General features: G+C 39.0%; 1 protein-coding gene across 1 annotated transcript in view; it reads right to left on the minus strand.

Annotated features, from left to right (window-relative positions):
- The window catches only part of DGKI (diacylglycerol kinase, iota), a 461,461-nt gene that overhangs the window by 252,619 nt on the left and 198,144 nt on the right, over positions 1-10,698 (minus strand). Inside the window, exon 6 of the mRNA XM_011941272.1 lies at positions 6,488-6,553. The gene's annotated coding sequence lies outside the window, so the exon portion shown is untranslated. The remainder of the gene's footprint in view (positions 1-6,487; positions 6,554-10,698) is intronic.

The raw sequence follows: 10,698 nt of genomic DNA on the forward strand, positions 1-10,698 counted from the left end.
GAGACCATCCTGGCTAACACGGTGAAACCCCGTCTCTATTAAAAATACAAAAAAAACTAGCCGGGCGAGGTGGCGGCGCCTGTAGTCCCAGCTACTCCGGAGGCTGAGGCAGGAGAATGGCGTGAACCCGGGAGGCGGAGCTTAGCTTGCAGTGAGCTGAGATCCGGCCACTCTCCAGCCTGGGTGACAGAGCGAGACTCCGTCTCAAAAAAACAAACAAACAAAAAAATACTAAAATTTTTTCATTATTTGTACATAGTCTATAATTGATTTGCTTTTCATGAAGAAAGTAGCTCTTATCAACTGGCATCCAAACATGAGGTGCACATTTACCATACATTGCTTTACATGTATGATCTCATCTGACAATAATTCTAAATAGGAGAAGAACGCAAAGATTTTTAAAATGTTCGGATTTGCTTTTCTGATTGTTTGTTCATCTATGCCTAAATTACTATATTTGAAGTAGTCATTTTGATAAAATGTTTTTACTTGCTAATATCTAGTTTATACTTCAATCAAATTCAGCAACAAAGAGAGAGCAAGAACATATGAAATATGCGATGAGATCAGTCCCTTAAAAAGACTGGAATCAAAACTGGAGATTTATCATGAGACACATGACTTGCGCCAGATTCTCCAAAAAGGAGGGTAAATATGTAGAAGTAGAATCAGCCCTGCTGAGGAAGTGAGGAAGGAGGACAGAAGCCATTTGTCTCTGAGGACCATCTTATCAGGGCACAAAGAGGCCGGTTGCTTGTGTATCTGGAACCTTTTCGGACTGGAACCTTGTGTACCTGGAACCTTTTGGAACCATGTCCCCCATCATGATCAGGGGGCAAAGGGGTCATTTGCTTGTGTACCTGGGACCTGAACACCATGACAGGAAGTGTCCTCATTGCCACCCTGGTCTGAGGTTTGGGTCTCTGCTTCCCGTGTAGGTCATCTGGGTTCACAAGTACCAGCAGGCCCAGCAGCAGCAGCTAGGAGAAGGTAGTTGGGTGGGGGAAACTACTGAAGAAAGAACAAAGGGCCCCAGAGTGACCAGGGCTCTGCATTTACTGCAATGACCAGGATACTGACCACATCAAAGACCCAGGGAGCAGTGACAGTAGCAAAATGGTTCTACAGATGAAAACTGGGGACTGCAGCAAGGACCCCTTAGCCCTCATCCTCTTTTCTTTTAAAAAAAATTTCTTTGGGGGTATAATTTACATAAAAAACTGTACATACTTCATATATACAACTTGATGAGTTTGTTATAATTAACAATACTGTGTTGAATCACAACAATCCATGTCAAAAACATATCCATTACTCCAAAAATGTTTTCCTGCCCTGTTTATTTATTATTAGGTTTTTTGTTTTTTTTTTTTTGGTGGTAAGAAGACTTAATAGTAGACCAACCCCCTCAGGAAATGTTGAGGTATTCAACACAGTATTGTTAATTACAGGCACTATGGCGTACAATAGATTTCTAGGACTTACTCGGTTTGCACAACTGAAACTTTGTGCCCTTTGCCTAGTAATTCCCCATTTCCCCCTCCCAGGATGAATCTATAGAAGGATATTATGCTTAAGTGAAATAAGACAGACACAGAAGGACAAACACTACATGATACCACTAGTATGAGAAATCTAAAATAGTCAAAACTCATAGGAGCAGAGAGTAGAACAGTGGTTGTCCTTGTCCCCTTTCTTGATACTCAGCCAAGGAGAGAAGGGCCAGGCTTCCAGCAGTCATGTGGGCAGGGGCTTTATGGAGCATCCTAGATTCCTTGCCCTTGTACTGCCCCCTCTCTACCTACTCATAATCCTCCTGGGGCTAACGGGAGAGGATTCCTCTGCTATAGCTGCACAAACACACAGACAGACAAATAACCAAACCTGCCCAACCAGTGTGTAAATCCTCACCCTTAAACTTCCCTTTCCTGTGCTTAACCTTAACTCCCAGGGTACACATTTTCAGATCAGTAGAGTGCATTGCTTTAAGTTGATAAGGGGACATTCCTGAAAGGCCCAAGTCAGTATTTCCCATTATTTTTATACTCTGTAATCCCTTTCCCTACCCATGTAATATCCCAACTGCACTCCCATGAAGTAGTTTTAAACACTTTGGCATTCTTGTGTATAATTTACATATTGTACCCTAAGTTCATTCTCAAGTTATTTTTTAACAATATTTACTACCAATATAGTTTTGATGGTTTCCCATTTAATAAACACTGCATGCTATGTAAACTATATATGAAAATATGTATTATTTATGGACAAATAATTCATATTAATGTAGTATGTTTGGTTAGGGAACTGATACGGTTTGGCTGTGTCCCCACCCAAATCTCATCTTGAATTGTAACTCCCACAATTCCCACATGGCATGGGAGGAACCCGACGGGAGGTGATTGAATTATGGGGGCAGGTCTTTCCTGCACTGTTCTTGTGACAGTGAATGAGTCTCATGAGCTATGATGGTTTTAAAAACGGGACTTTCTCTGTACAAGCTCTCTCTTTGCCAGCCGCCATCCACATAAGATGTGACTTGCTCCTTCTTGCCTTTCACCATGATTGTGAAGCCTCCCCAGCCACGTGGAACTGTAAGTCCAATAAACCTCTTTCTTTTGTAAATTGCCCAGTCTCGGGTATGTGTTTATCAGCAGCGTGAAAACAGCCTAATACGGGAACTGAACTGTATAAAAAATGTAGACAAAGTTTAACTATGTATTACATGTTGAGCATCCCTAATCTGAAAATCAAAAATCCAAAATTCTTCAAAATCCAAAACCTTTTGAGTGCCAACATGACGCCACAAGTGGAAAATTTCACACCTGACCTCGTGTGACAACTCATACTAAAAACTTTGTTTCATGCACAAGATTATTTAAAATATTGTATAAAATTACCTTCAGGCTTTGTGTCTAAGGTGTAGCATGAAACATAAGTGAATTTCATATTTAGACTTGGGTCCCATCCCCAGCATATCTTATGTATACGAAAATATTCCAAAATCCTAAAAAAATCTAAATCCAAAAAACTTCTTGTTCCAGGCATTTCAGATAAGGGATATTCAATGTGTATACTGCGTTTAAAACTGGTTTCAAGAATTGATGTTCGAAATTTTTTAATTTTGATTTTCAAAAAGTTAGCTTATTTTTATAAATTTTATATATGAAGAAATAAAAGATAAGCTTTCAAGTAGTGATTTACAAACATATTTTCACAATTACCATAATGCTAGGTTTGGATGTGTGTTTCCCTCAAAAAATGAAGAGTCAAAGTAGCTATAATCATTACTATACTTTTTTGATTATAGATTTTTTGAAGTACTATAGACAACTTAGTGTTTCATACATTTTGATTGAATGAATGCAATGTGTAGATCTAGTGAAGATCAGAGACATGTTTACAGCAAAAGTATGCATTCTGCCTCCAACCATTGATTGACTACAGGTTTGCATTAAACAATACATGCTAGATCCATTCCATCTGCCTCTCCAGTTCTACTCTCCATCCTTCTCTACTCAATGACTCATTGGAAAGAGTTGGCTTTTATGGATTGCATCAAAGAATCCCTTGTGCTCTGGTTTCTGTTGGGTTTGGCCACTAGAAAGTGAAGGTAGGTGGAGCTAGGGATGTATTTCCCCAGTCTGTAGGTCACCACAGGCTGGCTGAGTCTTGTGACTAAAAGTTGCAGCTCCTGGGAAGGGGTTCTCTCCATCTCCTCACCTCTTCAGGCTTTGCTTGACCATAGCTCTCTAATATTAGTCACAGTGTTCTCCACTTTTTCTTGTGGTTCCGCCCTCTCCCACGCCCCCCTCCCTGATGTTTTTCACATATTTTAAATATTCTCCTCATTAAACTCTCATCACATTACATAATTTGAACACGAGCATTTTGTCTCTTTTCTGCCTTGACCCTGACTCTTATGTAATCAAGGACAATGAATGACAATGAAAAACTGCAGAAAGGTTATAAACCTAGTGGGCTGAGGCATTGCGCTAATGTTAAAGGAACTGAGCAATCAAATCATGAGTTACCTCATCTGATCTCTGTTAAGTGCCACACACACTCAGCCAAACACATATTTAAGGCAAGAGAAAATCAGTCCAAACATCCTTTTATTGTTTATTTTAAAAGTAGAAATGGAAATCACAAACACTCTTTAACCATAAACACTTCCCAAAAAATTTGTAAAGTTTGCAAGCCATCAGTTGGAAAAAAAAAAAAAGTTTTGCTAAGTGAGGCAATTATTTTTCACTCCATCCCAATGAGTAAATTATGGAATAATGTGTGTGTGTGTGTGTGTGTGTGTGTGTGTGTGTGTATGGGGGATGGAGTGAGGTTTAAAAGTCTATGAATATGAATAAGAATGTACAACACTACTGACGAAAATTATGCATAGCACCAAGGTTTGGAGTGAATTTTCATTCCTTAATCTGGAAACGGAAACAGAGCCATAACTTTCCTGTCCAGGGTGGAAGTTGGAATCCAAGGAAGGGTAATTTATTATTTGGCAAGGAGACAATCCCACCCATCCCATAATTGTTTGAGTCTTGAAGAATTCATGGAGAAGCTGGATTATAAACACAAGAGATGACTATAATAGTGCAATATTTTGGAAACATGACGTGACAAGCTGGATCACTGACTTCCCCACTGACCACAGACATGCAGCGAGCTGTGCGTACGGCGTGATGGCTGGCTGAGAACACTGGCAGGAAAGGAGACACAGCAACTGAGGGCGGAGGAAGCCCAGTTCTTCCTGTTCAGTTGACCATGCCAACAAGAGGCCAGAAGAGAGTGCAATATGGCACTAGGGAACACTTGTCTCAAAGTATAAAATGCTTATTGATTTTCTTTTAATAAAATCCCTCCTACTCCATTATGGCTTACATTATTGAGGTGGTGCCAGCTACTGGGCTCCAGTGAAGATATTTTTTTCAAAGTGAAGGACCTATTCATCCAGATTCTTACTACTCTTTACATCTCTGACCCAAAAAATTGCTATGCCTGCCTGACTGCAGCATCTCGCTTACCCTCACATGCATGCACACACACACATGCACACTTATGGGAAAGTTACAGTCAATGATTCCTGAAGTAAAAGTAAATCCATAAGCCCCAAGGCAACACCTTGGAAGAGGTTGATGGACCCAAGAGAGAAAGGTCATGGGAGAGTAGAGGTGTGACCTCCTTTTCCCCAGGGCATGTAAGATGGCCAAAAAGAATTGGTACAAATCTTTCCACCTCCCCCCTCCTCCTTGTTTACTTGTTTCACCTCGCTCTGCTTTCACCCTGTTTTGTTCATCCTCTTTACCGGCTAAAAGAGAACCAACTGAGAGCCACCTGGTTTAACTGGAGGACAAAATACAGGTTACAGTGGGAGCCTATGCCCTGGAGGCTAAGGTGTGTAGCCTTCCAGAGAAGACCTTCATAACCAATGGTTACAGCATATTTTCTTCCCAGGGATTGGGCAAAACAGCAAAATTAATGCAATTTTTTCCAAGTCTCTCTCTCTCACCTTCCACAACCCTACCTCAGCGAGTCAATATTTTCTTGCATTGCTCTACTGCCAAAAATGCTGCCCTGGGCAGCTCACACCAATGCTTGACCCAAAGGAGTCACATGAATAAACAAACAGAGGAATAATTATTTAGGAATATATTCCCCCCAAATTATCTTGCCCTCTGCCAAATCAAAACTTCCCTTTATTGATGACCATCAGCTTACTATTGATGTCATTAAAAAAACTGGTGGTGAATCACACTATAAATACATATAGTGATATTTACCACCAGTTTAACCCTCCCAGAGGACCCTGTCATCCTTAAAGTAGATCTTTGTATGTCGGAAAAAGCTATAACCTAAATCTGTTGGGGTCAATGACACATGGGATCTATGGCATTTAATAGTATATAGTCATAACACCCCCACCCCTTTCTCCAGCTCACTTTTCCAAGTGGCACTGCATCCTGAGGGGCCTATAACCAGTCATGATGACAGAGGAGGTAGATATAAACAACCACAAATAAAAAGGGCATCTCTTCCAGGAACTGGATAATGTCCCAAGGGAGCAACACATTTCTAGCTGCTGACCATGCTGTCTCAAACACAATTTTATATCAGCATACATTGTGTTACTCAAACCCATTGGTTTGCTGCTACTGACCAAAGTATGATGAATCAGTTGTCTTCGTGAGGGTATTTTCACAAAATAGTTATATTTTCAAAAATCATTAATGAAATTCACTGTAAGAACGCATCCATGTATCTTAAAATGTGCTAATTCTTTTTATTAACACCATTGCCTCATGCAGTGAGTTCTAGAACAACTACAATGCCTCTTAAGGAGACCTGGACAAGTAAGGTCTTTCAAAAAGGAACTGATATAGTGAACACTGGATTCGGGGACAGGACTCTTCCACCTCAGGTGCTTGCAGAGGCCTGGGGAGCCTCCTGCGAGGCCATGAGGTGACTGGGCTCTTACCTTACCACACTGCTTACATTTCCCCTCCTGCCGACGCCTGTGCACCCAGTGATGACGTACAAAATTCTGTGGGAAAACAAAATTAAATGAATATTTTTAAAAATTTATTTTTATAGACAGGGCCTTGCTCTGTCACTCACACTGGAGTGCAGTGGTATAATCATAGTTCACTGCAGCCTTGAACTCCCCTGCTCAAGCCATCCTCCCATCTCAGTCTCCTGAATAGCTAGGACTATAGGCATGAGCTACTGCACTTGACTGAATATGTTTTAATTTGCAAACCTCAATATTCATTTTTAATGTGGCAATGCTATTGATTTATATAAACCACGATCTAAGCCCAGATGAGCCCAGAAACAAATATTTATGAGTATGACTTGTTTAACAATAAACATGAATCTACTTGGACAAATGAAGTTACTTCTCCATCCCCAAAGATCTTTCATATCTGTAGATTCCACTTCTCATGCCTTCCCTCCACGTCTTCCTAGTGGCAACTGGCCACACCAGATTTCTGTTACTCTACTGTCTTACTAGTCAAACACTCTGCAGATTTGTGAACACAGTAGAGGACCTTGAGCTGGGAGGTAACTGAGGCAGGTAAAAGAAATGGCCAAAGAAAAGTGGAAAGGTGAAGGGGAGAAGCTGAAACAACAATATCTAACTCAATTTAACAAATAGGTATGTAGAGCTTTATCTGTGGCAGGCAGGCACCACACCAAACATTCTAGCTAGAGATAATGTAGATCAAACTCTCAGAAATAGATCTCCTAATACAAGACATAGATGTTAGAATTACTCACTAGATAGAGTGAAGAAAGAGAAAAGCTGAAGGCAAAAGATGTCAAGGACAAGAGACATAAGCATATTGATGATGTTTTTGCAATGGTATTGTGTTTAAACCGTCCTTGGGTATCATGAACTATTACAGATTAGCCTTCAAGGTCTATCTTTGTCTCAGACTGTAGGAAACACAGAAAGTCCTTTTCCTCCCAAGTAGGCAAGCACTCCTGGGGCAGAGTCAAGTAGCACCATTCACCACTGGTTCTCAGGATACATTACAAGAAAGTCAACCTCAGGACCAAGAATGCAGGCAAGCCCTCATAACTCACAAACAATTCATCCCTCTGACACCAATACCCCTAAAGTGCTCATTATTTTCTTTTGCCCTTTTCTGGGAAAACACACTTAATCTTATACTAACATGTCTATTGTAGGGTCTAGCCATAGTCCTTATTTTCCCTTTAAAATATATTTAATATATTAATATATATTCAATTTAAAATATATTGATATATTTAATATATTAATATATTCAATATATTTATATAATAATTTATTAATATATTCACTTTTATATATATTCAATTATTCAAATTTTTCCTACATGTCAGGCACTGTTCTGTTAGTAAGTACAGATGGACAGAAAATAGATCAGTGTAGAGGGAAAAAAGGTATATATCAAGGCATGAAATTCAGAGTGACAAGAATACCGCTAATAAGCATTAGCATTATCAATACTGAAATGTCACCTCTATTTCTCTTAATAATGTCAAATCCACTTCAACTGAAACTAAACAAAGACCCTGGAGGGATAATGGTCTTTTAACTATAATCAGATATAAAGAAACACAATGGTCCCACATTTTAGTCTAATGTTTGTCTAGCTTTTCCTACTACCACAGTTTAATAAAACAAAGACACAAGATTAGATTGTTCTAAGAAAGAAGCTAATTATAAAAGCTAACACTTGTTGTATACTATGAGCCATGCACTTTAAGAAATATTTTATGAGTAATAATTCTTTTAATCTTCATGAGAATTTTCATGAGTAGAGATGCCACTTATTTGGAATGTATCAGTAAAATCCTATGAATTGTGGAAATATTGAAATATATGTTGATTGGGAAATTGCAGTTTAGTGCCCCTAGCATCTCTCTGACTCCTCCCTTGCATCCCCTCAACATTAGAGACCACTTCTACCTCCTCGATATTAAGCAATTACAATGTTAATTTCTGACATAATAGGTCTCCTGGATTCTATTCCAATGATCTCTCTCTTCTGAAAACAAATCATGTTGTCTGAGCAATGTTACCGGTTCCCCCAAAGAATCTCAGAATGCTGGGGGCTGGGCCCAGCTGGTGGTGGTTGTCTGTACAACCTTAAATATCCACATGGATGGACAATTCTGGGTTCTGTGGCTGGCTGTGGCTTTCAAGAAAGTGACGGCAATTCCAGAATAACCTGCCCAGTTATCAGTATCTATCCCATCAGTTCAGTGCAAACATTCTACTGAGGATGAAGGTACTGGACCCTCCACCTCTTTACTTTGCAGCTGAGGCTACTGCTGACACCTTTAGCATCTCAACGGATAAGATGAGAACCTTAGTCCACTGCCTGCTTAGGAATAAGCATTAGGGAGAACCGGAGCCAGCTGCCAACTGCAGCATATCCCAATTCACACATTATCAGAGGGTTTGACTTCAATGGTCAATATCATTCTCATTTTACAGAAAAGGAAAGTAATGCATGGAAGTCATTACTTAAAATGTAAAGGTCAAAGTCAGGGTCCAAACCCAGACAGGCTGGCACCAGAATCTGTGGTCTTACCATTGTGTCACTGTGCCTTTCCTCTGTCCTGCAAGACAGGGCTCACACTACTTCAACATGACACGCCAATGAATGATTTCAATGACAGTCAGTAGTAGAAATATTGAATATATAAAAATGTCAGACAGTATCATACAAAATAGAAAAATGTAATATAATTGCTGTTAGTGTAGCAGAAGCTGAGGGAAAATGAACAATATCATTGATGTTCAGAAAAAAAATCTGTAGTTATTGAGATTATAAATCAGCTAATGACTATCAATTTAAGAAGGAACATGTTGGAAACATTTGATGCAATTACCTGTGTGAAATCATGGCTGACTCATGGGATCACTTAGCAAGTGACAGCTTTACTCAAAACAGTCAGGAACACTTTCCATATATCAACAATTATTTAGGAATCTTAAGATTGACTTCATCATTTGTACTGCAACACGCAGTTGTTCCTTCTTCCCAGAAGATACGTTCTAAGACTCCCAGTGGATGACCGAAACTATGGATAGTACCAAACTCTACATAGACAATGATTCTTCAATCTAATAACTGAGAAAACTAAGTGACGAATGGGCAGGTAGTGGATACGCTGGACAGGGGGGTGTTTCATATCCCAGGACCGAGTAGGATGGCATAAGATTTCATCACACTACTCAGAAGAGCATGCAATTTAAAACAGGAATTGTTTATTTCCAGGATTCTCCATTTAATATTTTTGGACTGTGGTTGACCTTGAGTAATTGAAACCTTGGAAAACAAAATCATGGATAAGAGGGGACTACGGTATATAATTTGGTAAGCAGATGTACAATATCATATAGTTTAGTTGGGGAATAAAAAAAGAACATTTAAAATTATTTAAATATTACTCTCTATTGGCTCTACCATTTGTTAAATATTTTTAATATCATCCTTCCTAGAAAATAAGTCAAAAACTAAGGCATGGATTGATAAACTAACTTATACAAAATCACTATCATAGAAGAAAATGAGTAATTGTCTCCAAAATGTAGCTCTGTGATTTGAGATGTCCAGCACCCTTCTGTCCAGAGTTCTTTTTAGGCTCAATAGAAATGTATTCTACTGCTGCTTAATGATAGTTTGAACAAAGCAAACATCCAACACATATGTGTTGAACTGAATGGAATTATCTACCTAATTTCTTTGACGATTAAATCACATAGTTATCATGGAGGAGGGGAGGATCATCAATTGCCTTCATCAGTAAGGAAAATAACATTACTATAGAATCATTTATATTTTCTAATCCTTATATCCCAAGTGCTTTAATTTCTCACCCTCTTTTCTTTTGACTATTATTAAGAGCTCCTAAGTTGTTGAACTGACATTGGACTCAGGATCCTTAACACTGCAAATGTGAGTGTTGACACATTGCTGTTAAGATAGCAAAGCAAGGCTTCTAACATCATAAAACCTTTTTATTGTTCATCAATAACTTCTGAATTATTCATATACAACTTCAAGCACTGGGCAAGGAAAGGGCTATTACTTACGGGTGTTAAAGTATTGGTAATGCATTATTTCAGGGCTTATATTCAGTATTGTTAGCAAAAACACATAATACAATTGCTTGGCTATTTTCAAA

This window comes from Colobus angolensis, unplaced genomic scaffold, assembly GCF_000951035.1.
Source record: "Colobus angolensis palliatus isolate OR3802 unplaced genomic scaffold, Cang.pa_1.0 Scaffold2, whole genome shotgun sequence".
Lineage (NCBI taxonomy): Eukaryota > Metazoa > Chordata > Mammalia > Primates > Cercopithecidae > Colobus > Colobus angolensis.